Below are 27,234 nucleotides of genomic sequence, written 5' to 3' on the forward strand. Positions count from 1 at the left end.
TCTCAGACACTCTCCCCATTTTTTATGTGGCCGGTCTCCGAAGCAGAAAAAAATTTGCCCAGAATGCCACTTCCGAAGCCCAAGTCTTAAATGTGCCTAGAACATAAATGGGACGCGCAAGGAACAACGCGTGCATACTGAAAGGATTTTGCGCCAAAAAAACACAACACACACAAGAAAGACGACAACACCACGGGCGCTTGGTGGTGTTGTCGTCTTTCTTGTGTGTGTTGTGTTTTTTTGGCGCAAAATCCTTTCAGTATGCAAGATCACCAACTAGCCCAGCAGTGAACTCTTCTAAACAACGCGTGCAAGCGCTATGAGAGTAAAATGACAGCGTTGCACGCGTCGCGCAGAACAAGATCGACGAACTTCAGAAGGCTACACCCCAGTACCAACTGATGACCGAAGTTCGGCAGTTTGGTCGCGGTGGCATTCTCTGCTGATGGCCAGCCCAGGCCTGTATCACTGACCTTCTGAAATATAAAGCGTACGTTTGCCTCACATCCGGTGAGCTGCTTCATTCCTGCTAACTTAGCTTGTGTTAAAGGACTAGTTCGTCAGAATCAGTCATTGTCACGTTCGCTGGAACAACTAGTTCAAGAGAGATCAAGGCGTGGCCCCTCATTTACCGGGTTGAATCGCTACCTCCTCGCTCCCTTTAGTACATTAGGTGTTGGTGCTACGGGCATAGCATTAAGGTATGATGGCCAGCTCAGGCCTGTATCACTGACCTTCTCAAAGATAAAGCGTACGATTGCCTCACATCCGGTGAGCTGCTTCATTCCTGCTAACTTAGCTTGTGTTAAAGGACTAGTTCGTCAGAATCAGTCATTGTCACGTTCGCTGGAACAACTAGTTCAAGAGAGATCAAGGCGTGGCCCCTCATTTACCGGGTTGAATCGCTACCTCCTCGCTCCCTTTAGTACATTAGGTGTTGGTGCTACGGGCATAGCATTAAGGTATGATGGCCAGCTCAGGCCTGTATCACTGACCTTCTCAAAGATAAAGCGTACGTTTGCCTCACATCCGGTGAGCTGCTTCATTCCTGCTAACTTAGCTTGTGTTAAAGGACTAGTTCGTCAGAATCAGTCATTGTCACGTTCGCTGGAACAACTAGTTCAAGAGAGATCAAGGCGTGGCCCCTCATTTACCCGGTTGAATCGCTACCTCCTCGCTCCCTTTAGTACATTAGGTGTTGGTGCTACGGGCATAGCATTAAGGTATGATGGCCAGCTCAGGCCTGTATCACTGACCTTCTCAAAGATAAAGCGTACGTTTGCCTCACATCCGGTGAGCTGCTTCATTCCTGCTAACTTAGCTTGTGTTAAAGGACTAGTTCGTCAGAATCAGTCATTGTCACGTTCGCTGGAACAACTAGTTCAAGAGAGATCAAGGCGTGGCCCCTCATTTACCGGGTTGAATCGCTACCTCCTCGCTCCCTTTAGTACATTAGGTGTTGGTGCTACGGGCATAGCATTAAGGTATGATGGCCAGCTGAGGCCTGTATCACTGACCTTCTCAAAGATAAAGCGTACGATTGCCTCACATCCGGTGAGCTGCTTCATTCCTGCTAACTTAGCTTGTATTAAAGGACTAGTTCGTCAGAATCAGTCATTGTCACCTTCGCTGGAACAACTCGTTCAAGAAAGACCAAGGCGTGGCCCCTCATTTACCGGGTTGAATCACTATCTCCTCACTCCCTTTAGTACATTAGGTGTTGGCGCTACGGGCATAGCATTAAGGGATGCTGATCAGTTCCTCGGTGTCGTAAATTTGGAGAAAATCACGAATTAAAAGGTTGTTCATCACAGGAAGAATGGCGTTGTCTCTTCAGTGGTTCTCACTCAGCTGCCCATATTAAGTGCTCCGCGAGAGCACAGGAATTACACATTTTAGAAATAACTGAACAAAAGACATGCTCAAGACGGGAAGCCCGCACCATCATTGCGGAGCGATCTCGCGCGTACGCCGGTGCAGCAAATCGACTATCTCATAAAGTTGACTCATCGCTTCCTGAGGTCATAGCTTCGGTAGCAGAAACGGCAACGCAGAAGGCAATGGAAAATCTATTTGTGAGCCTTTCGGGGTCGTTAGCACAAATGGTTACCACCCAAACGACTCCACTCCTTCAGGTGGTTTTACGTCCAACCATGGCCTCTAAACATCCAGTGCCTTCGAATGCGAATGGTGCAGCAACATCCAACCCATGCCCCTCTAAACTTCGACCTAACGAGACTTCTCCGGTGTAGCCTGCAGAATAGGAATCGGATTGGAGCTCAGATTGTGGCTCGCAAGAGAAGCCCATGGATTTTGACTCCCGTCCTTTAAACGCCGCGCATCTCCCGTCGCGCAGGGATCTACTATGACACAAAACATGAAGACCTAAAAGTGCCAGAAGGAGAATATTTCCAAGAAAGGTTTTTTGAAGGATAGCATCTTCCACAATGCAGCTTCTGCTACCGGTCTTAGCACAACATAGGTACGCCGAAATTATTGCAGTGGAATTGCCGTTCAATTTATTCCGCTGCTGTTGACTTATATTACCTCTGTAGCCCACACTCTCCGGATATATTTGCATTGCGAGAAACCTGGTTATCAGAACAAAAGGCATTTTATCTAAAAAATTACCGTACACTTCACTTTGACCGTCCCTCTCATGGTGGCAGCTTACCTATTTTTATCTCTTCAATACTACGCACCGGGCTAAACTGACTGATCAGCTTACGAATTTAGAAAGCGAAATTCTAGCTATAGACATTTCTATTCCAAGCCCCGTTCAATTCACTCTAGTGAATTTTTACTTCCTCAGAGGTATCCTGAACACTAGTGTACTAGATACAGTAATTACTTCCCGCAGAAAAGAAATTATTTTTGCCGGAGACCTTAAATCCCCCCATACTTCGAAGGGGTACAAGACCGATTCGAGCGCTAAACGTTTGCGGGATTGGGCGGCGAACAATAATTTGTCATGCATTAACCCATGAACGCCCACATTTATTTGTGGTAATTAAGTAACTTTCCCCAATAAATCTCACCTTCGCTAGCACTAATTTGTCAATCCCCATTTGGTCTGCTATAAACTCGGGCACTCGTATTGACCATCTTCCTATTCTTTTTGAGCTAGTATGATCACTGACGCAAATTACTACGCATTCAAATGCTTTTGGTAACTTGAGCACATCCAAAAAGGTCCTACACATAGCTTTATCGAATCAGTAATTGCATAATAAGGAAGAAAAAGCCATAAATTTGTTGTCTGTTTTAAAACATTCCGTAAGAAAATCTCAATTCACTGTGTACTGCACTAAAAGCGGGTCTTCTAACCCATGGTAGCACGCAGAGTCCTGACGCTATTACAGGATAAGAAAAGCAGCGTTCGAAAAACTATTTCATAACCAATGTCCTAGCAGTTGGAGAGACTACAAGTTCCCGGCAGCAACAATTAAAAGAACAGTTGCAAAGGGGAAAGACAAAATTTATTGTGAGCACATCAAATTTCATTGAAAGGCCACCAACGAAAAAGCACGTTTTTGATTTTCGAGAAATAAAAAGGTCCTTCCGGCACAAACAAACGTCGACTCTGCGGATACAAAACTCTGCCAATTGGCCAAATTACTGCAAGATGCTGCTAGAGGTCTGAAAGGTCGCTGTGTGCCGATTTTGCCGAATCACGCTGTGCCGCCTACTCATGTTGAAGACTTCGAATTAGTTACGATTTCGGAGCTGGGAAATGTGCTAAGCCAGATGCCTAATTCAGCGCCAGGCCCAGAAGACATTACTATGGAAATAATAAAACTTTATTTAAGATATATTCACAAGTACTACTTACCATGGTAAACCACTCTATTAAAGATTCGTGGATTTCCCAGGAATGGAGACTTGCAAAACTTATGCCATTATTGAAAAAGCAAGCTGCTGGTTACGAATTTAATAGCATAGGCCAATACCTCTTACATCTAACCTAGTAAAATTCGTAGAAAAAATATTACACGACCGAATAGATAATTGGCTGATAGAGAACATAACTTTGAGCCCACGCCAAATTGGCCTCAAACGTGGGTGCTTAATTTGGCGTGCCCGTGTCCACCTAGAAAGTCACATTCAACTAGCTAAAGCTCAAAAAAAAAAGCAGACTTAGTTCCTTTGGATATCACTAAGGCGTATGACAGCGTACAACATATATTCCTAATAAACGCGAATCAGAATGCTGGTCTGCAAAAATATTTTGTCGCGTGGGTTTAGGAATTTTTAAACGGCAAGAAATTTTACTGTTCTCCACGCGGATTCTCTTCATCAACTTATCATCAACTCAAAAATATTTTGTCGCGTGGGTTTAGGAATTTTTAAACGGCAAGAAATTTTACTGCTCTCCACGCGGATTCTCTTCATCAACTTATCAGCAACTCAAGAGGTCAACTCATCAACTTCATCTCTTCAGAATGCTGGTCTGCAAAAATATTTTGTCGCATGAGTTTAGGAATTTTGAAACGGCAAGAAATTTTGCTGCTCTCCACGCGGATCCTCTTCATCAACTCAAGAGGTCTACCACGGGGATCAGTCTTATCTCCATTATTGTCTGTTTTAATGAATATTGTACCTTTGCAGCAGGGTGTGCACGTGTACTTATACGCCGACAATATGGCATTCCTTCCTGCATCCATAGACTTATATGCTTTCTATAAAACTTTACAGTCTTATATGAACCGCCTAGAAAGGTGGAATTAACCTCTCTCTTTATATCAGAAAAAGCGCCGTCCTAGTTTTCCATCACAGCTTTCCTGTGCAAATTTTGGTTCTTTATCGACAAGACAGTATCCCACAGGTGAATTCACTGAAATATTTGGGAGATATGTACACTGTCAGAGTTGTCGGACGATCCCACCACTGTCAACCAGATGTAGGAGTCGTCGGACGACCTCGCCGCTGCCACCATTTGAAGGAGTCGAAGGTCGTAGAGAGGAACTCGGTGAACAGGATTTATTTACATATTTTACATTTTAAGCAAGATACATTGGCAGTCTAGCGCGACTCCCATATGGAGCCCGCAAAACTAACATACAGCAAACAGTTTACGAGCACACAGCTCACTACTACATTTCTAGCATGACAAAGAGCACTCAGCTCCCGACGACGAGCACGACACGAGCACGCCCTAGCAGCCGGCAAACGTTGCTTATATCCTCTCCGCTTGACGTCATAGTCGGACGTCATCGTTCGACGTCACCGTTCGAGGGCCCCGTGGACGAAGTCCCCGTGGACGGCGTGGACAGAGTGGACGGCGTGGACGGCGTGGACGGAGTGGACGGAAATGTTCGTGTTGCAGACACACACACAGCTCTCAGTGCCGCACAGATCTCGGTGTCGACGTCAGAGGGCTTCGTGGAACTCTGCTCCGTCCCGGGTGGCGCTTCCGAGTACCACATTCCTGAGCTGACCGCGCGCCACGTGGCTGCCGGTCATCCGCAGTTCTCTGAAGGGAGCCCCGTCTGGTGGGCTTGGAACACGTGCAGCGGGCTGAAAGCTGGCACGTTGCCACCCCGTACGGCCATTCCTAACAACACCGAAAAGCTTAATTAGACTCCGCATATAGCGCATATTACCTCATAGGGAGCACGCGCAGTAGGAATGCTGCGTATAGATTCAGCAGCAATCGATCAGGGTTGCGCCAGCATGTTCTCGTTATGATCTATTGCATGTATGTTCGCCCGATAATAGTATCGCTACGTTTTGTTTTCTGGCGGACCTGCATACAAAATTCGGCCTCTGATTCCATTAGAAGCAGAGGCGTTATGTTTATGTCATGGGCGTAATTCCTAAATTTGTCGCTAACGATCTTTTATCAAAAAGCACGCTTGCCTTCACTTGCGATTTCATATCCTAACAGTACAAACATTTCTAAATATATATTGTCACGCACTAAGGCAGGAATAAGCAGCAGGATCAGCAGCCAGACACGAAAATGTCAGACACAAGGAGGACAGTTCACCAGCTGGCGCAAGATCCTTGACTTCGTCGTCTTCAATCACCGTTTTTGCTGGGCACGCAGCGCTGGCTCAAAACACCAGGTGGCATTATCCCCCCTCCCAACGGAGCATCGACTCGATGCTCAAACACAAAACGTACATGGAAACTACACAAATTAGGTAAGACAAAAAAAAGTGCGGGGGAGGGGGGGGGAACGCGCTAGCACACATACGGAAATGCGCACGGAAAAATGTGTTCTGTGCTCGGGAACAAAAAAAAAACGCTTCACAGTTCTTCGGAGGAAGACGCGACGACAGCGAAAAAAAAGGTTGTTTCACTAGTACACTTCACCGTGTAAAATACGGCTTGAGGCGGACCATATGTACAGTCTCTGCGCGTGGTAAACAGCGCTTGGACGATGGCACGTCTCCATCTGGGATCACTTCATAGTTCACGTCGCTTACACGCCTTAGTACTGTGAATGGTCCGAAGTACTTGCTGAGGAGTTTCTCGCTGAAGCCTAGCCGTCTAATGGGCGTCCAAACCCAAACTTGGTCACCAGGCTCATAGGTCACTTGTCTATGGTGGAGATTGTACCTTATTGCATCGGTACACTGCTGCTGTCTTATGTGCACGCGGGCCAGTTGACGCGCTTCCTCGGCGCGCTGAATGTACTCCTCGACGTCAGGAGCTAACTGGTCGAGCTGGTCGGTATCTTCATATGGCATCATGGCGTCTAGCATAGTTTGGACATCTCGACCATAAACGAGGCGGAATGGCGGGAAGCGTGTAGTTTCCTGCGTGGCAGTGTTGTACGCAAACATTACGTACGGTAGGATTTCGTCCCACGTCTTGTGCTGCACATCCACGTACATAGCGAGCATGTCTGCCAGTGTTTTGTTTAGTCTTTCTGTCAAGCCGTTAGTCTGAGGGTGGTATGCAGTGGCCTTTCGATGACCCGTGTAGCTCAGCTTGAAGATGTCATCCAGAAGCTTCGCCGTAAATTCCGTCCCTCGGTCAGTGATGATGAATGACGGTGCGCCGTGCCGAAGCACAATGTGATGCATAAAAAACTGGGCAACTTCAGATGCTGTCCCGCGTGGTAGTGTCTTCGTCTCAGCGTAACGCGTCAAGTAGTCAGTTGCGACAATGATCCACTTATTGCCGGAGGAAGACAAGGGAAATGGTCCAAGAAGGTCCATTCCAACTTGATCAAACGGCGTACGCGGAGGGTCGATGGGTTGTAGAAGGCCTGCAGGCTTGCAGGGTGGTGACTTGCGGCGCTGGCATTCACGGCATCCTTTTACGTAGCGTTTGACGCAAGCAGTCAGTCTAGGCCAGTAGTACAGTTGCCGTACCCTGTCCAGAGTCCTTAAGTAGCCCAAGTGACCAGATGTCGGCTCGCCGTGGCAGGCTAATAGGGTGTCGTCACGAAGGGCTTGAGGTACTACTAGCAGATGTGGTTTGTCGCCGGCACCTGTGTTTCTTTTGTATAAGATGCCCCCTCGCAGGCAAAATGACGACAACCGTCGCGAAAGTGGGCGAGAAATGGACGCGATGCCGCCTTCTAAGTGATCGATGACGGGTCTTAACTCAGCGCCCGATCGCTGTTTAGCGAGCATATCCGGCCCGCTGAGGGCTCCCAGAAAGGCGCGGTCGTCTTCCTCGTCAGGATTCTGAGATTTATTAGGTGCCCGTGATAACGTGTCAGCATCTTCATGTTTCCTGCCTGACTTGTACACGATGGTGATGTTGAATTCCTGGAGTCGCAGACTCCAACGTGCCAATCGTCCAGAAGGGTCTCGGAGGTTGGTCAACCAGCACAAAGCGTGATGGTCGGTCACAACTTTAAATGGCCGCCCGTAGAGATACGGCCTAAACTTTGTGGTAGCACAAATAACCGCGAGGCACTCCTTCTCTGTGGTGGAATAATTGGACTCTGCGCGTGACAGAGTGCGGCTCGCGTAGGCTATAACTCGTTCAGTGCCGTCTTGTCGTTGCACCAGGATAGCTCCGAGACCGATATTGCTGGCGTCAGTGCGTACTTCTGTGTCGGCATCCTCATCAAAATGACCGAGCACGGGAGGAGAAGACAAGCGACGTTGTAGCTCCGCAAAGGCGGTCTGTTGTGCACCAGTCCAGAGGAATGGCGTGTCGTCACGCGTAAGGCGAAACAGCGGATCTGCAATCTTCGAAAAATTTTCAATGAAGCGTCGATAGCCCAAAGCCCAAAAATCGTCTCACACTTTTTTTATCGGTTGGAGCGGGAAAAGCTGCTACGGCAGCAGTCTTCTCAGGATCAGGCCGAACACCTGCCGCGCTTACGACGTGACCAAGGAACTTCAGTTCCTCGTAACCGAAATGGCATTTCTCTGGCTTGAGTGTAAGGTCAGCCGATCGAATGGCTTCGAGTACACACCGAAGGCGTCGAAGGTGCTCGTCAAAAGTTTCCGAAAAGACAACGACATCGTCGAGATAGACGAGGCAGCTTTTCCATTTGAGGACAGCGAGAATGGTATCCATTATTCGCTGAAATGTGGCTGGAGCGGAACAGAGCCCGAAAGGGAGTACTCTAAATTCGTAAAATCCGTCCGGACTTACGACAGCAGTTTTCTCGCGGTCACGCTCATCTACTTCAATTTGCCAGTGGCCGCTTTTCAGATCGATAGAGGAGAAATACTTCGCGTGCCTCAGCCTGTCCAGAGAATCGTCGACACGAGGCAACGGGTACACGTCTTTCTTTGTGACGTTGTTTAGCTTCCGGTAGTCTACACAAAATCGAAGCGTGCCATCTTTCTTTTTAACAAGAACGACTGGCGATGACCAGGGACTGCATGAAGGCTGGATTACGCCATCTTGAAGCATTTCCTTCACCTGCGTTTGAATAGCATGTCGTTCGGTCGGGGAAACACGATAAGGCTGTTGCCGCATGGGGGGCACGTCGTCATAGGTGATGATACGGTGTTTCGTAATCGATGTTTGACGTACCTTCGACGACCGTGCAAAGCAAGAGTGGAACTCAAGCAACAGCTCGTGCAGGGGTTGTCTGTTCTCTTCAGGAAGCGTTGGACTAATGTCGACGTTGCGTAGAGGTGCTTCAGCAGTGCCGATTACCTCGGAAACAAAACACTCTGTGACATCGGCGATCGGGTCGGCGTAGGCGATGACAGTACCGGGGAAAAGGTGCCGGTGTGCGTAGCTGAAGTTGGTGACAAGAACCTCACAGTGGCCATTGTGGAAATCGACAAGGCTTCTTGCTACGCAAACACCATGAGAAAGCAGGAGAGACCGATTACTTTCTACGACTGCTTCACCGTGTATGAGCTTGTCACATGCCACTTGAACCACGACACTTGCACGCGGTGGTAACGTGACAGCGTCATCGATGACACGAAGAGATGCTCGAGGGTGGATGGTGTTAGTCGTCGCTGTGGCGCTTTTTGTCGAGAAAGTGACGAGGCGTTGTCGAATGTTGATTATAGCGCCGTGCTCCCTGAGAAAGTCCATGCCGATGATTAGGTCTCGAGAACACTGAGAGAGAATGCTCAAACTGGCAACAAACGTAGAGCCGCGAATCTGTATTCGTGCCATGCACATGCCGAGTGGTGTGACGATGTGCCCGCCAGCTGTACGAACTGGCGTTTGATTCCAAGGCGTGGTCACTTTCTTCAGAAGGGTGGCCAGTTTTTCGCTGATTATTTCATTTCATTTCATTTATTTCATTTATTATACCCCTCAGGGCCAAGGGCATTACAGAGGGGGAGTGGTAAATGATGACAGAATGATAGAATAATCCGCTCTAGTGTCCACTAAAGCAGTCAATTCACGACCATCAAGCAGTACAGGAATGTCCATGGAAATTCTTTTTCTGGAATCAGCAGGTACTGTCGTCGTCGATGTATCGTCGGTCCGCGTACGCGTCAGTGGGGGTCCTTGAGCATGTCCAGACTGAGCGGCCTCGCCCCCAAAGGTCGCTGTGGTTAGTTTTCCCGTCGTGGGCTGGGCGACCGACCCTGCACCACGCTTGCATACGTACGGCGAGTCGGAGAAAACCGCCTCGGCGAAGGGGAGTGTGACTGGTGTCGAGCTGATGGAGATCCGTGCTACTGGGCAACGTATTCTTCAATTTCAGGAGGACGCTGGCCGAACCTAGGTCGCGGCGAGTTCGCAGAGAATCCGCGTAGTCCGAGCTCTCGATAGGAACACTGTCGGTAGACATGCCCAGCTTCGCCACAGTGAAAGCAAAGGGGACGGCGATCAGGTGCCCGCCACACGTCTGATTTCCTCGGGGCCTGTCGGTGGTCCTGGTAATACGAGGCAGCTTGGACGGGCTCTAGCATGGCCGGGCGCGCGGCGCGAAGCGGGGAGGGAGGTGGGGCAGGTTGCCTCAAAGCTTGCGAATATGACATATGTGGGCTGTCATGTCTTAGCGGTCGAGCTTCTGTATTGAAAGTTGGTTCTTTTAGCGCATGCTGAACTTCGTCACGGAGAACGCTGGACAAGGAGCTGAGCGTCGGCTGTGAAGGTACCCACAGTTTCTGGAGTTCTTCGCGGATCACGGAACGAATGAGCTCTCGAAAGAAATCGACGTGACCCCCGAGAGCTCCGAAGAAGTCCGTAGGTGAGGCACTGTTCACTTGACGTTCGTATGATGGTGTCCGCTGGCGAAGAGTCTGCTCCATGGTGATGGCCTCGGAAAGAAATTCTGACACAGTCTTGGGAGGACTGCGCACGAGACCTCCGAACAGCTGCTCTTTCACTCCGCGCATCAGGTACCGCACCTTCTTTTCTTCCGACATGCTGGGGTCGGCTCGTCGAAAGAGACGCGTCATGTCCTCGACGTACATTGCGACACTCTCGTTCGGCATTTGGATACGGGACTGGAGATCCCGCTCAGCTCGCTCTCGGCGATCAGGGCTCGCATATGTCTCAAGAATCCGCCTTTTGAATTCTGCCCATGAAGTTAAGGCATCTGCACGGTTCTCGTACCATACACGTGCACCATCGTTAAGGCTGAAATAGACATTTTTCAGCTTGTCTGCGTCATCCCACTTGTTGAACGCGGCAACACGTTCATAGTGCAACAGCCAATCTTCAACGTCCTCATGTATGGCGCCGTGGAAGGGATTCGGCGTTCGCGGATTGAGTAGCATACAATGAATCGGCGTTGTGCCTTCCATACTGGTTGGGGTGGTCAGAGCTGCCATTTTCTCTGGGAGGAGTCCAAACTCAGGGGCTTGTCCACGGATCCTTCTGCTGGCGCGGTGTACAGGCGTAACCACTGGTACGGGGCTGGAGCTCCTGCTACCCGGAGGGGTTTGGTGCATAGATTAGATTACCCAGCACCTCCACCAGTTTGTCATGCGCTAAGGCAAGAATAAGCAGCAGGATCCGCAGCCAGACACGAAAATGTCAGACACAAGGAGGACGGTTCACCAGCTGGCGCAAGATCCTTGACTTCGTCGTCTTCAATCACCGTTTTTGCTGGGCACGCAGCGCTGGCTCAAAACACCAGGTGGCAATATGCATCACCAAGGAGTAGATCACAATATGTTTATTTAATCAACAGGCCTGATTTTTTGTAACTATCAATGGTATCGCTCAGGTTGCCCTCAAGTTGTTTTCGCTCAAAACCTATTGGATCCATTAAGCGTTCACCAATGCCCCCGAGGTCGTCTTACTAAATTCCTCGTTTCCAGATGCTAAAATTCAATGTGATGATATTTTCCAAATAATGCTAAACACCTGCCCTATCTATATCTGAATAGTATTCCGGAAGACCACCTTGCACACCTGGATACAAAGACCTTATATCAACTGATGCTTCCGTCTGCGAAGAAAAGGCAAGTGTGGGCATTGTATCACCACATCTAAATTGGGCTTTCTCGATTAGGCTACCTGATTTCACGCCTATCTGTCATGCGGAATTATTGGCAATTGTCTTAGCTTAAATTAGCACCATCTATGTCATCGGCCATAATCTTAACTGATTGCCTGTCTGTCTGTTCTTCGCTAACCACACCCAAATTATCAAACACATTAAAAACTTTCTATTCTCTTCTCCCAAGACACTTACCACCCACACCCACAGGAATATGTACTTACGTCTCATTAGTTTAGTGTGGGTGACAGTCCCCATAGGTCTAGGCTTAAACGAATGTGCAGACACACTCGCAGTAGCATCCCACGATCGTCCTATAATACGCATTTTATCTTCGTCAGCTTTCATCGCTGTGGCGCGATTGAATAAAATATACTACTACAACTAGGTTCGCGCAATGATCATTGGCAACGTCGGCGTTCCCGCATCTCAGTTTCTCATGGAACAACAAATGGTGCTCCTCTAGAAAAATCGATGGATTGCAAGACTACGGTGCCAAGTCCCTCCCTTGAACTGTTATCTCCACAGGTCTGGTCTGGCTATATCACCCTTGTACTCATTATGCAATGTGTGAATCGCTGGAACACTTCTTTTTGACATACCGCCATTTCATTATTCAACGGAAAAAAATTTTACAAGGATCCTTGGCTTGAATTTGATTCTTCCTGTAACTAGTTCCTTTGGGGCTACCGTAATGGGTTACAACCGCAGGAACGTTTGTGAAACCCTCTGCATCTTTCTGCGCGAGACAAAACGAATTGCACGTTAGAGTTCTTCGAAATTCTTATCGTGCTCACAAAATTCACAAAATATCTAGATAATTAATTATTCATACCTGTAACAGTAGACACTTTAAATACCATCTACAAGATACTTATTTCATTCCACCCTAACTTATTTTAAAAACTCGAACAGTTCCTTCACCGCCCGATTCATAGCTGATCCCCCAGAGTGCGGTGCTACATTTCGCTTGGGAACTAGGACAAGATCCGGCAGCATGAGCGGCTTTAATGTTCCACGATATTTATTCAGGTGAACATCCATGGGTGAGTCCTCGCACACTATATATTTCCTTTCATATCAACGAACCAAAGCCTTGTTGGATGTATTGACTGTCTCCGCAGCATTTCAGTCAATCGACAGTCGCGTATCGAGAAGTCTGCTGGCAGCAGAGCTGCAATGACAAGCACGCATGCTAGACCGGCTCCTGATGGTCGCAGAGAACGCCGCGGTCGTCATGACGACGCATGACCAGCGTAAGTCTGAATGCAGGGAACTCGAATCACGAAGGCTGATCCGTCAATTAATATGGGCGGCGGACGCGCTCACCCAGGGGATGCTGAGCGTCACCAGCCTCTTCAACCCGCTGGCGTGCGCTGCCTTCAGGTGGCAGGAGCGGTTGCGCTGCAAGCGTCGCGCACAGGTGCAACGAGGGTCGTCAATGCTGGGCGGATGCGTTGAAATGCCACCAGTACAACTGCCTCCCGAGCTTAGCAGCCGCAGTTACAGAGGCTCGATTCGCCAATTGCTTGCTCAATCGCCGATGTTCGTAGGTCATCCAGAGGACGGTCATGAGAACTTCGGGGATTCCATGGTTGGCTGCACAGCAAGGGGTACCTTCCCGTCTGATGTCGACCGCGACCTTGCCGGAATTCCTGGACCTTCGGGAAAGTCCGAGACAGGGCTCAGCGTCTCGCCAACGGTTCTGAATGCAAGGGAGATGAAGTACCAGGACACATCCACGGATGCAGGACAAGTCAGCGGCGTGCAACCACCATGAGGTCTGACGTAAACACCATCACAGCCAGCCGGAATTCCGCTACTACTTTCACAGTTAAACCATCCCAAATTGCTCTACGTGGAGGCTCCGAGGCTAAGGTTGCATCGACTCCTGAGATGCCTCACGGCGCTGGTCACGACAGGGGTGAGATGACCGACAACGCCGGTTACGAGTCGGCAGGCAGCGACATTTTGAACGTACTGGATCCGCCGTTCGAGCCTGATTTCTCTGTCAATGACATTGACTAAGAACGATGAGCCGGCTCCCACAACCTTTTCCTGAAATAAAAGCACGAAAGCTAACGATCTTGCGTTCTTCCAGCACATAACAACACGCACTCCACGATCTACAGCACAGCTTACGGCCGTGCGACTTCAGGTCACTCGTGCCGGCAAGCTGAATTGACACGCATAGCCTAGGCATTTGTGCCTAGACTATGGGCATTTGTGTCGCACAAACACTGATTTTGTTTCTCTTTAGCCTAAGGACAGGGGACTCCCTATTTTTTTGGCTGCCAGCAACACTAGAGCCCGCAAAGCGTTCATCCTGGTTGCAGTTATACCATTCAATGCAAACTTTGACACTCAGTCTGAAAATTGCACCTGAGCTCATCTAAAATTCTATTCAAGCGGCGCCTGGTTAGGCAGGTGGTGCTCAGTTGCATTTCTTCTGAGATATGTCACTCGAAACACAGCCGAGCATTTGTAGACTGAAATATATTCCCGGAAATTCCCGTTCTACGTTGATGATCAATTTATAACAATCAACGCAAAAGAAGTGCTTTGAAGTGCCATTTCCTACGCTACTGCTTTAAGTTTCGTTACTAAACCAAGAAGAAATAAAAAAAAAGACATCATCGAAACTAGCCTTCGTGGCCAAAACTCCAGTATGGGTGTTTGCCATATTCTGAACGCACGACAACAGTGTGCATGCCATCGTATTCTTTGTTTTGCTTTCTCTTTACTGAATAAGCCCAGTCAAAATTTTGTTATGCTTCAATTGCAGTCTTGTTCTTTGTTTTTCTCCTCCCCCTTTTGTCCTATAGACGTTTCATTAGCTCCAGTATGGCCGATTACCCTCGCGGCAGTGAGCGATATGTCGAGGCCACAACAATAACAAGAAGTTGCAGCCTGGATCCAAAATGACTGTACAAATTAGGGGCACGTGACTTGAAAAACATTTTTTTTATAACAACTCTGTATCATTCTTCATACCAACCAGCATAAAATATCGTTCATGGTGAGCTTATAAGACGCAGTAATACTTGAAGGCATTATTACGTGAAGCACCAGAATAGTCAAACGAAAAAGAAAGACAATGCTGACAATCTAATCGAGTGCGCAAAAAATTCTATCTCGAGAACATAAAAGAGAAAAAGAAAGCAGAGAAGAGGTTGAAAAAATATTCATGGTGAAATGAGAGAAAAAAAATGGTTGCCGACCCTAACTTTTGGCTTAGCTGTGTCCTAGTGGCGCTCGCAGCTCAACTCGGAGGCAAATGTTTTACAATAATTAGCCAGTTGAATATCGTGCCACCTTCTTGTGTGTGACGTCTTTAGTGACTTCATTACTTCGGCTTTCTACTTCCGGGTTTCCAGGAATTTCCCCAAAGTCGTGCTCACGTGGCGGATCTCTAAAATCTACGATTCTGTGCTTTGATGTGCGATAATCAGTGATTTTTTATTAATGATACTTACCCCAGACACTTCAGTAACTTAACTTATAGCTAAAGTTATACTCTGATATCAGATCTATAATGAAAACAATGAATTTTGTACTGCACTGTGTCATTCTATTTCTTCCGATTTATTTTCAACCTGGTCCCCGGTTGTCTCAGCGATTTATAATTATGTATGATCATTACAGACACTCCAGTAACTCAACTAAACTTATGCTCAATATCATATCTGTAATGAAAAGCATGAATTTTCTACGGTACAATATTTTTCTGTTTTTTTTCTGATTTATTTTGAATTTCCTTCCCGGTGGTCTCAGGAGGTGAACCGGTACTGCTGCGCAAGAAACAGCAGTACCACAATATTCTCCTGGCACTAAAAAGAAGAAAGGAAGAGGAAGGGGAAGAGCACGGCTAGATAAAGCAAGTTAAAAGCGAAAACCGGAATCTAGAGAAGACATTGTAGGACGACACGAAAGTGCAAGAAACAAAAGTTAAGAGAAGCGAAAAACAAGCGCTTCCGCGAGTGAATCGTCGGAGGACAAAAAAGCAGGTATCATAACATATCTCAAACATACTGTTTGTTCCTAGGTCACACGGCGTCATAGCTTTAAGTGCGCCTTCCCAAAGGCGCAGTTCGGTGCGTCGCAGCAGGACGAGCGCTCGCAGTCATGGTCGTAACGAGGCGCCTCGGCAGGCACTGAGCTGCGCCGCCTGGCTTGTCGCCGCTGCAACCTTTCCCTCCCGTCACACTGCCTTCCGCCGAGTTGGCCGATGGGCCTTGATGACGTGCTGGCCGAGTACCGGCTGCCGTGTTGGTGGTTGAGACACTGTGCACTGTGCTGTCAAACGTGAACTCCGTGGGATCCTTAGCGCGGTCCGCTGGCTGGCGGTTGTGCCTCGCCTGTTGACGCGGCGGGCCGTAGTCGTCGTTAATAATGCACCGGGCACCAGAAATACTTATGGCACTTTCAATCCGGCTACACATAAGCTCAACAGACATGCAGCGGAATATAGCCCTGATTGCGCGCGCTTTCAGGCCTGTCAGCGATAGCAGCTCGTCGAATTGGCCGCTATCTTCATCCAGCTTCATCATGGCTCCCCGCAGCAAGGCTACGTCACGCGAGCCTTCCCACCCGAAGTCCTGCGCAGCGGACCCGTTCCCTTCGAACGAAGCACTGTCCATCTGACGTCCGTATTCTCGCTCACCAGCTTCGCGCCTCGGCACGGCGTCAACCCTCGCGCTCCGGCGGTCGAACATGTCGCCCCGCACGGCCGGCGTCGACTGCAGCGGACTCGCAGCCTCGTGGATCGCCGGGTGTGCTTCACTGTTGTCTCTGTGGGGCCCACCCATGGCGATCACGGGATTCCGGGGATGTGCCGTCTACACCGATGGTCACGGCTTTCTATCGCCCGCCTCTCACTTGAATGGCTTTTGATGATGATGATGGTGATGATGGACCTCTGTCATGGCTCAAGGATCTGGCTGCAGGAGGAAGCTACAGAAAATTCTTATTTGAAAACGATAAAGGCTCTTCCAGGAGCTAGCCGCTGCGCGCAGCTCCACATGCAGAAATGTCGTCGTCGTTACGTTTGCGTCATCCGACCAACCATTTTGTGTTAGAGCTCATGGAGGCACCGTTCTTTACTACAAATAGAGGTACTCGGCCGATTTTGAAATTATCTACGCCCTCGAGGTAGAATCTTCACCCAAACTTCCGAAAAGACACAACAGCCTTAGTTGGAACATCGGGCGCCCTGGTTTTTCACACGCTTTGCTTACCTCCGATGATGTATTGACTCTGACAGTTAGGGGAAGTGCATGTTCAATGCTGTCATCTATCGTGGAGCTGTCTTGCGTTCATGTATGTTGTAGAACACTTGTGCTCCCTTCTGTAAATTCTGCGTAAATTTTAACGCGCTTGCTTGGGAAGGAAATTACTGGATGCGTTATGTGCAGTAATTAAGAATTGATACTCTAAATATGTCATTAGTAGACACGCTTTCCATATGAGTAGAAAATTGCCATATTTCAACTATTCGTCCGGCTCTTCACTCAATTACCACTAGAGCAACGGTCTGTAACCGCTGTCGCCTCATACGCAACTACTTTCCGTTGCGCGCAGCTTCGTTTTCTTCCGCTACAATACTTACTGCGGCGACCTCCAAGACCGACGTACAGATTCTACCAATCTCATAGTCTCTGTACTACACAAAACGCCTCACAAATTCGCAATCGTAAATGCTGCCACGACGGCACAGTAGGTGACTGTGTGTGCAACATTCCCTTTACAGGCTGACGAATAATATGTTTTCTTGCTTTTTTTTGCTTTTGTTTGTGGTTTCTGTCGTTTTTCAACCGTTTGCGCCGCATAGCTTCGCTATTGCAGTTCGGTCAAATCCACACCATGGGCGCTATGGGCACCCTGCAATGAAGTTTGCCTGCACATGTCGCGCCACCTGGCGGCGGCGGTGAGCACCCGCGGGTAGGCCCTCACCGTCATTTCACCATTGCCCGTGGTGCGCTCAGGCCCGCCTGAAAGCCTGCTTTTCCAATTTTCCAATGGTTTCACCGCGGCCTCTTGGCAGCTCCTTCGCGAGAAGTGTGAACAAAAAGAACAAGCGCAGATACTGCTGCGTTAAGGATTGTCACAACCACGAAGGGGATGTCGGTATCAAATTGTACCGCTTCCCTCCAAAACCGGGGAAGCAACTCGGCGGCTGAAGTGGATCGTTGCGGTTCGTGTCGCTCTTGCCAATTTCTGTTAAAAGACCTAAGATGGAAATACAAAAACAAGAAAAAAGAAGAAAGAACCAGCAGCGGCGTCCGTAAAAACACATAATAAAGCGTCCACTGCATAAAAACGCGTGAACTGATTCCCGCTCTTCAAAATAAGTTTAAATAGTTGTTTAGCTCGTCTTCAAAACAAACGCACAGAGGTAGTTACGTGTCAAATCTATAGCTTCGTAAGCGCTCCGTGATAGAGCTTTGTACGCACTGTGTTTCTTCCTGCGTCAAGATCGAGACGCGAATGCTGGAACCGAGCTCATTCGTGCCGATATTTTCTCGCGCTGAGAATAACAGAACTAAGGTTGGAATACAGTGCAGCCCGCATTCGCTTATGTTTTTTTTATTTTTTTGCCGCCTCCTCCTTTCCTTTCTCATCTTTTTCTCCCCACACCCCTCTCCCCGTGCAGTGCTGTTGAAGTGTCCTCCTGTGAGAGACAGTTACAGCACTGCACTTATCTCTTCCATTTTCTCTAAAATCACCTCACACACACACACACGTCAAGTATTCGAAAATTAGCATTTGTTTCGCGCACGCTAGCGCATATTCAGTCTTCCCGTTATTTAGTCTCAGCTGATTGCTCTCTGATGTTTCTGCGGTAATGCCCTCTCACGTTCGAGCCCGAACAACAACACCAGAATATACTCGAGGCACTTAGTCAACGGAGAAAAAAGCACTCACTTGCCAATTCGGCAAAACCTATACAATTGTGAGGTGCAAGGCACACTCCAAGTAATGAAGCAACAAATAACAATTTAAAGACGACCACGGCCGTATTTGCTCCCTCGAGTGTCATAAGATAATGATTTGTTAACTCACTTTGAGTTCAATGTCGTAAGCATGCTTGCTTTCTTGTGACAAATACTTCGCGGCCTGCGGTGGTTGCTTAGTGGCAATGGTGTTGGGCTGCTAAGCACGAGGTCGCGACGGGATTAAATCCCGGCCACGCCGGCCGAATTTCCGAATTTCGATGGGGTAGAAATACCAAAACGCCCGTGTAATTAGATTTAGGTCCACGTTAAAGAACCCCAGGTGGTCCAAATTATTCCGTAGTCCCCCACCACGGCGTGCCCCTTAATCAGATCGTGGTATTGGCACCTAAAACACCATAATCTAATTGAAGCACCTCGCTGTGTTTTCCATGCTGTTTACTTCTTTGACACAATATACATAGTTGTAGTCTTAAATTTGGCATCCTTTCTCAAGCGTCGGTGGTCCAAAATGGGCTTGGATGTTTGGATTGCCTCAAAACCGCAATTCAGAACGTCCGACAGGTTTTAAACGAGCACCTCAAAAGCATGCCTCCGTAGCAGTGGCCGCCTCGGTGTTTCACGAAATTGACATGGTGGCGCTGACGGCCGAGCCGATCGCTGCGCCGCCTGACCATTGCAGGGAGCCTATAACGTAAAACTATTCCAAACTTTTCTATTCCAATTCTGCTATCAGCCCTCCGCGAGTGGTCAAAAACTTTTTTCGACCACCCCCCACTTCACCTGTCTGTCACGTGACGTCACGAAACCCGCCATACCTCCCCATCTGATATGATGTGTACACACTGATTATGCATGATTTGACGGAAAAAAGAAAAACAGTTATTTCTGATTCGATGCCTTTTCGCCATTAGCGCTCGGCTATTGGTAAAAAGTTCTCGGGCTGCACCCACTTCACCTGCCTGTCACGCGACGTCACAAAACCGCACAAACTCACCGCGTCAAAATGACGTGTACGCGATAAAGATGCATTAATATGCCGAACAGAACTGAATTTCCTTCGGAATAACCGCAGGCTGCCCCATTCCGAAAGGAATAAAAGATGGCTGCCGCCGATCGCTGTACTCGCACCTGCCGGAGAGCATGGGTGTATTTGCGTATAATAAAGCTTCTTGCGTGACCGTGTAACGTTTACAAGCACTTTCGGCGCGTTTACTAGCTCATTCTGCCAACTCTTCTTTGCTCAGGGTGAGTTTTAGCGTCATTCTTAAGCTTCCGTTGCATGCCGCCGCGATTTTCGACCAGCCACCACAAGCTAAGTAAGGAAAAGCCGACCAATCGCAGGCGCCGGCACCACCCTCTTTATCCGGTTATCGATTTTCGGTGCACTGGCTCTGCCCCAGTGAATCCCTCTCCACTTGAGCGTTCTCCTCACCTCTTGTCAACCAATCAGATACGACAAGCCGCTCAGTGTAGGCCATGTTATTCGTTTTTCAAGCAAACAAAAGTGACCTCCTATGAACGAGGAGAGCGTTTGATTGGTCTGTTCAGACAACCCTGCGGGTGACCGCCCGGTGCTTGCGTCCGTGGTTACGCAAATTTGACGTCAGGAAATTGGAATAGAAACATATTGGAATAGTTTACGTTATAGGGCCCCATATTAGCACGTCGCAGACGACACACTCTTGCGCTGTCCACAGTGGCACTGTAGAAGGCCGCATCTAGGTAACGCGTTCCTTTTCAGCCCTGTTACCTGTAAAACGTTATGCCGAATGCGGTAACTTAAGTGCTTATACCTGGTACCCCCTTGCGTTCATCGCCATGAACTTTTCAGTTGGTTTCTACCAGCCAATGATGTGATTCAGGGCGACAGCAATGCGGCGCCTCACGTGGGCGCGCAGCCATAAAAAACAACTTCCTGTAAGTACTTCCTGCCGCCAGATCCTTGGCCTATCCCAGATAGTTTCATTCAATAATTACTAGAGGGAACTCTGGCGCTGCAGTCGCTGTACCATCATGGGAATGATGGGAAGTACATGGATTTGCCTGATCTTCGTGCTTGTGGATTCAGACATTCTTGTGGCTTTGTATACTACGTTATATAAATCTTATTGTCGCAAATTTCAGCGCAATATATACTGTTCGAAGTACAGAGGACGCCGCGAACAGGCACAATTGCTATTAATTGCATGATTGACCAAATCGAAACGCGCCAAGCGTCTCAAGGCACTGGCATGCCCGCGTTATGTTCATAAGGGCGTTTCATTCGCTTGTCGATTTATGCATCCGTGGCTTAATAGTTTCGATATGAGGCTTCTTTGCTAGAGTCCTTGTGTTCGAATTCTGCCGTCGGACAATTTTAATGACGTATGTTTAACTATTTATGACGCAGTACATTTTTTTTCATTTTGCATTTATTGATACTGTCAGCCCAACTTTGGGCTATTACAGGAGTCGTAGGTCACAATACAACCAAAAATATATTTACACGATAAAGAAAAAATACGAAGAAAAAGTATATTTTGGGGAATGCACTGATAGTAGCACCATGGCAAATACAGCATGTAATACAATACCCAGGTGAACAGTACAACCATTAGGCCAAGTTATGGTATGCGTACACATGTCCTTTTGATATTTTCAAGAAAATCGCGTAAAGATGACGTCCTTACTATTGAGTCTGATTATAGATTCCATTGTTTTATCGCCCTCGGAAAGAAGCTGTATTTAAAACAATCATTGCGAGTAATTGGAGGAGGGATATACATACTGTGGCGATGACGAACATAGTTACTAGGAGAGAAGTGAAAATAGTCATCTTTATCAATTTTAACATGGCCATGAGTAATAAGAAAAAGAAACTTCAAACGATCATACTCAGTTCTTGACTCTAGAGAAGGAAGTTCAGCAAGTTCACATAACTGGGTAGGAGAGTGAGAACGACGATATTTGTTAAAAATAAACCGTGCAGCAAGCCGCTGAATTTTATCCAGCTTAGACTGATTAGATGAAGTGTATGGGTCCCACACAATTTTTGCATACTCCATAACCGGTCGAATCAAAGTTTTACATGCCAGACATTTTACTTCAGGGGTAGCATTATACAGATTTCTTCTAAGTGACCACAAGGTTTTCTATGCCTTGGTAAATACGTAATCAACGTGTTCATTCCAACGCAAATCCGAGGTAAGCTTTAAACCCAAGTATTTAAATGTTGACACTCTTTTTAACGCGACACCTTCAATGGAATAATTGTAGTCAATAATACTTCGTTTTCTAGGCACATTGAACATTGTTCAAAACATAGAGTTTCTAAATAAATACCCTAGAGGGAAATGTGGCGCTAGCGTCTACGGGGGCTCTCATGAGCGTTGCCTCAACCTGCATGGGAATGATGGGAAGTACAGGCTTTGGATCGACTTCGATCTTTAGAGTAGTGGCGCTTGCTTGCGGCGCAGTTAGCAAAGCTATACTCAAATATTATCGCGTAAAATCTAATTTTACTTCTGCAGTATGTTATATAATCTACAACGCGCTACATAAACTTTGTATCACTTTGAGATGGAAGCATGGTTTACTAGATGGTTTATCACCAGCGCACACCAGGGTATGCATTCTTGTGCCATTCTGTTCCGGCTTCTACGCCAAACAATAATTATTTATTTATTTTTGCAACAGCAATAACAACCGTGCATGTTCTTATATAAATGTACTCATCAAGTATTTACTGAAATAACTATGTTGTATTGTGAGAAAGTGTTGCGCCCTTGAGCGGAATGCTACAAGTGCCGTCAGCTACGACGCCTGCTCGCAGCAAACGCAAAACTTTTCTCGCCGACGACAGGCACTTGCGAACTCTCTCGCTCTTTCGAAAGGCTGCGTTGGCTGTCACTATTGCTGAACGTCTTCAAGTACTTTTAAGCACATCTGCTGCAGTGCTAGCTAGGACGCTTGCGGCCTCCTACGAGTATGCTTCATTATATATTATATTGACGTACCGCTTCCGAAGCGTTATGGCGTGGCTTTGCCTTATCCATTTTGAGACACTAGACTACAGCCAGGAAGCAGCAACCTTTCCTACCACAAGTAAGTTTGTGTACTCAAAGTCTTAAAACACGCATTTCCATGAGCACATAAACGAGCAATGCATAATGAAGCCCTCAATAAAATTTGATTGCCAAGCCACTAGAAGTACAACTGTAGATATCTTGTATCAGTAGCGTCTTCTTTTTCCTATTCTGAAGTTTCATAATGCACATAACGCTACAGTGCCAACCTAACACACTTAACAAACCAAGGTTCAAACGCTCAAAACAAGTTCTTTCAACATTTACGATGCCGTCGCTTTCTCGTCAGGGCTTCGACGCCACACCGCGACACAAACATCATCCCAGTCGCTGGCCCAGCGCGCTATCGCCACTTCGAGCAACATAACAAAGGCAGAGAGCTTTGCGTTGCACTGTCCCACTGCAGGTTGTAGCAATTGGGCTTGAAGCGAAACCAAAACTGCCAAAAAAATACTTGTAGAATAGTTTGCCAGTCAACAAAATCCCAATTCGAAGCCTGTACTTCCCATCATTTCCATGATGATTGAACGATCGCAGCGCCAGATTTCCCTCTAGGTATACTAATATGAAACTCTATGGTTCAAAATGGCGAGTTTACCAAGTCACAAAGCAGTTTGAAGCCAAAAGGACGAAGTTTAGGCAAATCCATGTACTTCCTATAATTCCCATGCTGGCACAACCGCTCTCATTGCAGCTCCCGTGGACACTAGCGCCAGAGTTCCCTCTAGTAATTATTGTATGAAACTCTATGGCCTATTACCCCTTAGTGGGTGCGAGCCATGACAGAGGTCAATCATCATCATCACAAGCCTGCCAGCTTAGAGCCAGGCGACAGATCGACGTGTACTCAGCCGTAGGCAGCACATCCCCGGAATCCCGTGATCGCCATGGGTGGGCCCCACAGAGACAACAGTGAAGCACACCCGGCGATCCACGAGGCTGCGAGTCCGCTGCAGTCGACGCCGGCCGTGCGGGGCGACATGTTCGACCGCCGGAGCGCGAGGGTTGACGCCGTGCCGAGGCGCGAAGCTGGTGAGCGAGAATACGGACGTCAGATGGACAGTGCTTCGTTCGAAGGGAACGGGTCCGCTGCGCAGGACTTCGGGTGGGAAGGCTCGCGTGACGTAGCCTTGCTGCGGCGAGCCATGATGAAGCTGGATGAAGATAGCGGCCAATTCGACGAGCTGCTATCGCTGACAGGCCTGAAAGCGCGCGCAATCAGGGCTATATTCCGCTGCATGTCTGTTGAGCTTATGTGTAGCCGGATTGAAAGTGCCATAAGTATTTCTGGTGCCCGGTGCATTATTGACGACGACTACGGCCTGCCGCGTCAACAGGCGAGGCACAACCGCCAGCCAGCGGACCGCGCTAAGGATCCCACGGAGTTCACGTTTGACAGCACAGTGCACAGTGTCTCAACCACCAACACGGCAGCCGGTACTCGGCCAGCACGTCATCAAGGCCCATCGGCCAACTCGGCGGAAGGCAGTGTGACGGGAGGGAAAGGTTGCAGCGGCGACAAGCCAGGCGGCGCAGCTCAGTGCCTGCCGAGGCGCCTCGTTACGACCATGACTGCGAGCGCTCGTCCTGCTGCGACGCACCGAACTGCGCCTTCTGTAATGCCCACCTTCATGCTCTCGACGATGGACCTCTCGCCGGAGACGACGTTGACCGGCAGTGAGCACGAGGAAGAAGAACGAGCCCACTTCCTCACCGGAAGCATGAAACGCCATGGCACCGGGAACCACGCTTCTCATGACAGTAGCTCAAACAATGGCATCGCCTGAGCGGCCAGCGATCACTGTCATGATGGATCAAATAAAGACAAAGGGTGAAAACATCTGGAAAACAACTACGTCGCCTCCCCGCAGTCTTTATCTAATATCCCTTAACTAGCAACATTTACAGCAAATTCGAATGATTCGAGTGCAGCCATGGAGCTTTTTTTCTTTGGTCTCAACGCATCAAGCCTATAACATATTTGGATGCTCTCACGCAGTTGCTGCATAGACAGGAAAGCAATAAGGACTACAGTATGAGAACTCGCTACTGAATGCGGCCGCAATGTACAGGGTCGTCCACGGTGAACACGGCTCACCGTGGCCGCGCTCCGCGGGGCGCCACAGCGTCCGGCGCGGCGGCGCATCGAAGCGGCGCAGACGCACACGGACCTCGGGGGAGGCACTTCGCGTCGTCTGCTACAGCGCTGGAGCTTTGGCTTCGCTGCATAGTATGTACACTTCGCTAGGCGCAGGTGACTGAGCGACCGAGCCGGCGTTGCGGGAAGGCGCACTTCACTAACTGGAGAATTTTCCAGCTGGTTCGGTCTACAGCTTGTGAACAGTCTGATTAATCACTATACATTAACAGAAACAAGCTTCTTACCACATAAATCACTTAGCATGTTTTTTATAAGTGATGAGGGTGAAAATACAGTCATTTTTTCGCGCTCTTTATTAGGCTGGGGCGTAGAGGCGACGCTTGAGAGTCGTGTCAGAGACGTCACCCAGCCTGAGGCTGTTCTTAATTTCTCGAAAGGTGGAGGTAGGGTTTGCAGCAGCCGCCGCAACAATGGTCATGTATTCAGCTTCAGTGGTCGCTCTTTGCCGGACTTTACGGGGAGCATCTGCAATTCTTCAATCTTTCTTGTAAGCCTGGACGATTCTATTCACAGTTTTCAGTGGCCCTTTTGTCATCTCCGATATAACGCGTTGAAAATAGTTTTGTAGGCACAGATCTACAATGCGTCGTCGTTCTTTTTCCGGTACCCGCGACATGGCTAGTTTCCGAAAGTGCACCGGGGAAATGAAATTATCTTGCACGGTTACTGCGTTTTTATCGCCGAACTGCCATGGCAACCAGCAACAGAACAAAATGCAATTCGCCATGCAAGTCGACAGAAACTCATTTAATGGAAACTCCTCTGGTGTTTCTCGATTTGACGAGTCATCCCAGAATCTTTAACTCATGAGCGGCCAGCCACTAAGATGAGCAGCCATTGGCTGCACCGCATAAGCATATTAAGCTAAGATGAGGTGGCATGACCTAAGCAAAAACATAAAAATAAGGCTCGGTGGTAGATCGGGCTGACGCCTATGGTCAGTTAAAAAGTAGACTGGCCCGATCACAGCAATCTGGCTTGGGCCGGGCTTGGCTTGTGCAAATGGCCAGCCCATTTGCGGATCACCGGCATGTGTCGGCAGACGACACCGGGCCGGCCTCATGACCGCCGGTTTAATTATCGTGGCCGCGTTCGCCTAACACACGGACCGGCCACTTCCCACGACGGCAACAGCATCGCTTGTCCGCGGCAAGGGATCCTGTGACGTATTCATATTTGGGTTTTACCCACTCAGCCCCCCCCCCAAAAAAAAAATGAATTCCTCCTACTCTCCAAATTTATCCGATGCCGACCTCTATGGCGTAACGCAGAGGCCATGTGTCGCTTCGGGACGTATACCACACAATTAACAAATTATTATATGCTAGTGGGAATATGCATATGGCCTATTCCGAGGAAGTACTGAAATGAAATAGAAGCGAATAACGACTTAATTACCCGGCAAGACGTAATTTAAGCTAGAAAACAGACACGTAGATAATAGATTTTCCACTCTAATTACCTTTTCAAAACGGACAGAAACAGCATTCGCATGTGGCGTGCATTAACTCCAAGGAGAAAAAAAAACAACAAAAAAAAATGTCAGCGCCACATGTTTTACTTCACCTAATCAATTCAATCAAATAATTGTCCGAGGATCCCTCTAAATGAGAATGCGACTTCTCGCGTCAGGTAGTCGTCAAAGGACCGGCACCACTTCGGTGATTTTACCGAAACTGTGACAACAAAAATCATTTTTTTTTATATATGATGTAGAAAGATGAAAAGGGGGAGTAAAATTGCCGCCAAATCAGTTGCTATGCCGGGGAGAGCAGTTTCCTACATCGCGTAAAGCGCTCCATGCCCTCCTACCAGCGACATTAACGCGTCAATAAGAGAGTCGCGAAGCAACGGATATCACTTCTTGGTTGCTGTCGAAGTAATATTATAGCCCGCCTTCATGATAAAATCCATGGAAAACATGATGATGCGTGATTGAACAATCGCTCTCTAACTTTCTGCGAAATTTATTGCGGGTTTCGGTCGTTTTGTTAAGTCAATTAACCAAATCCGTTCTAGCATCAGGACATGCGCGAAACGGCGCGCTAGGTTCATCACGTGTTGACTCCAACCAAGAAGAGCGCGCCTAATAGGTTTCTCGGTATGCACTACACCAAGTGCTGTGAGAGTAAAATAAAATGGCCCCAGCCTACTAAAGAGCGCAAAAAACAGACTGTATTTTTACCCTCATCACTTATAAAAAAC

General features: G+C 48.1%; 1 protein-coding gene across 1 annotated transcript in view; it reads right to left on the reverse strand.

Moving 5' to 3' along the window:
• Positions 1 to 27,234, reverse strand: part of LOC135898723 (uncharacterized) — a 90,725-nt gene that overhangs the window by 15,726 nt on the left and 47,765 nt on the right. The window lies entirely within an intron of this gene.

The sequence above is a fragment of the Dermacentor albipictus genome, unplaced genomic scaffold (genome assembly GCF_038994185.2).
Source record: "Dermacentor albipictus isolate Rhodes 1998 colony unplaced genomic scaffold, USDA_Dalb.pri_finalv2 scaffold_14, whole genome shotgun sequence".
NCBI lineage: Eukaryota > Metazoa > Arthropoda > Arachnida > Ixodida > Ixodidae > Dermacentor > Dermacentor albipictus.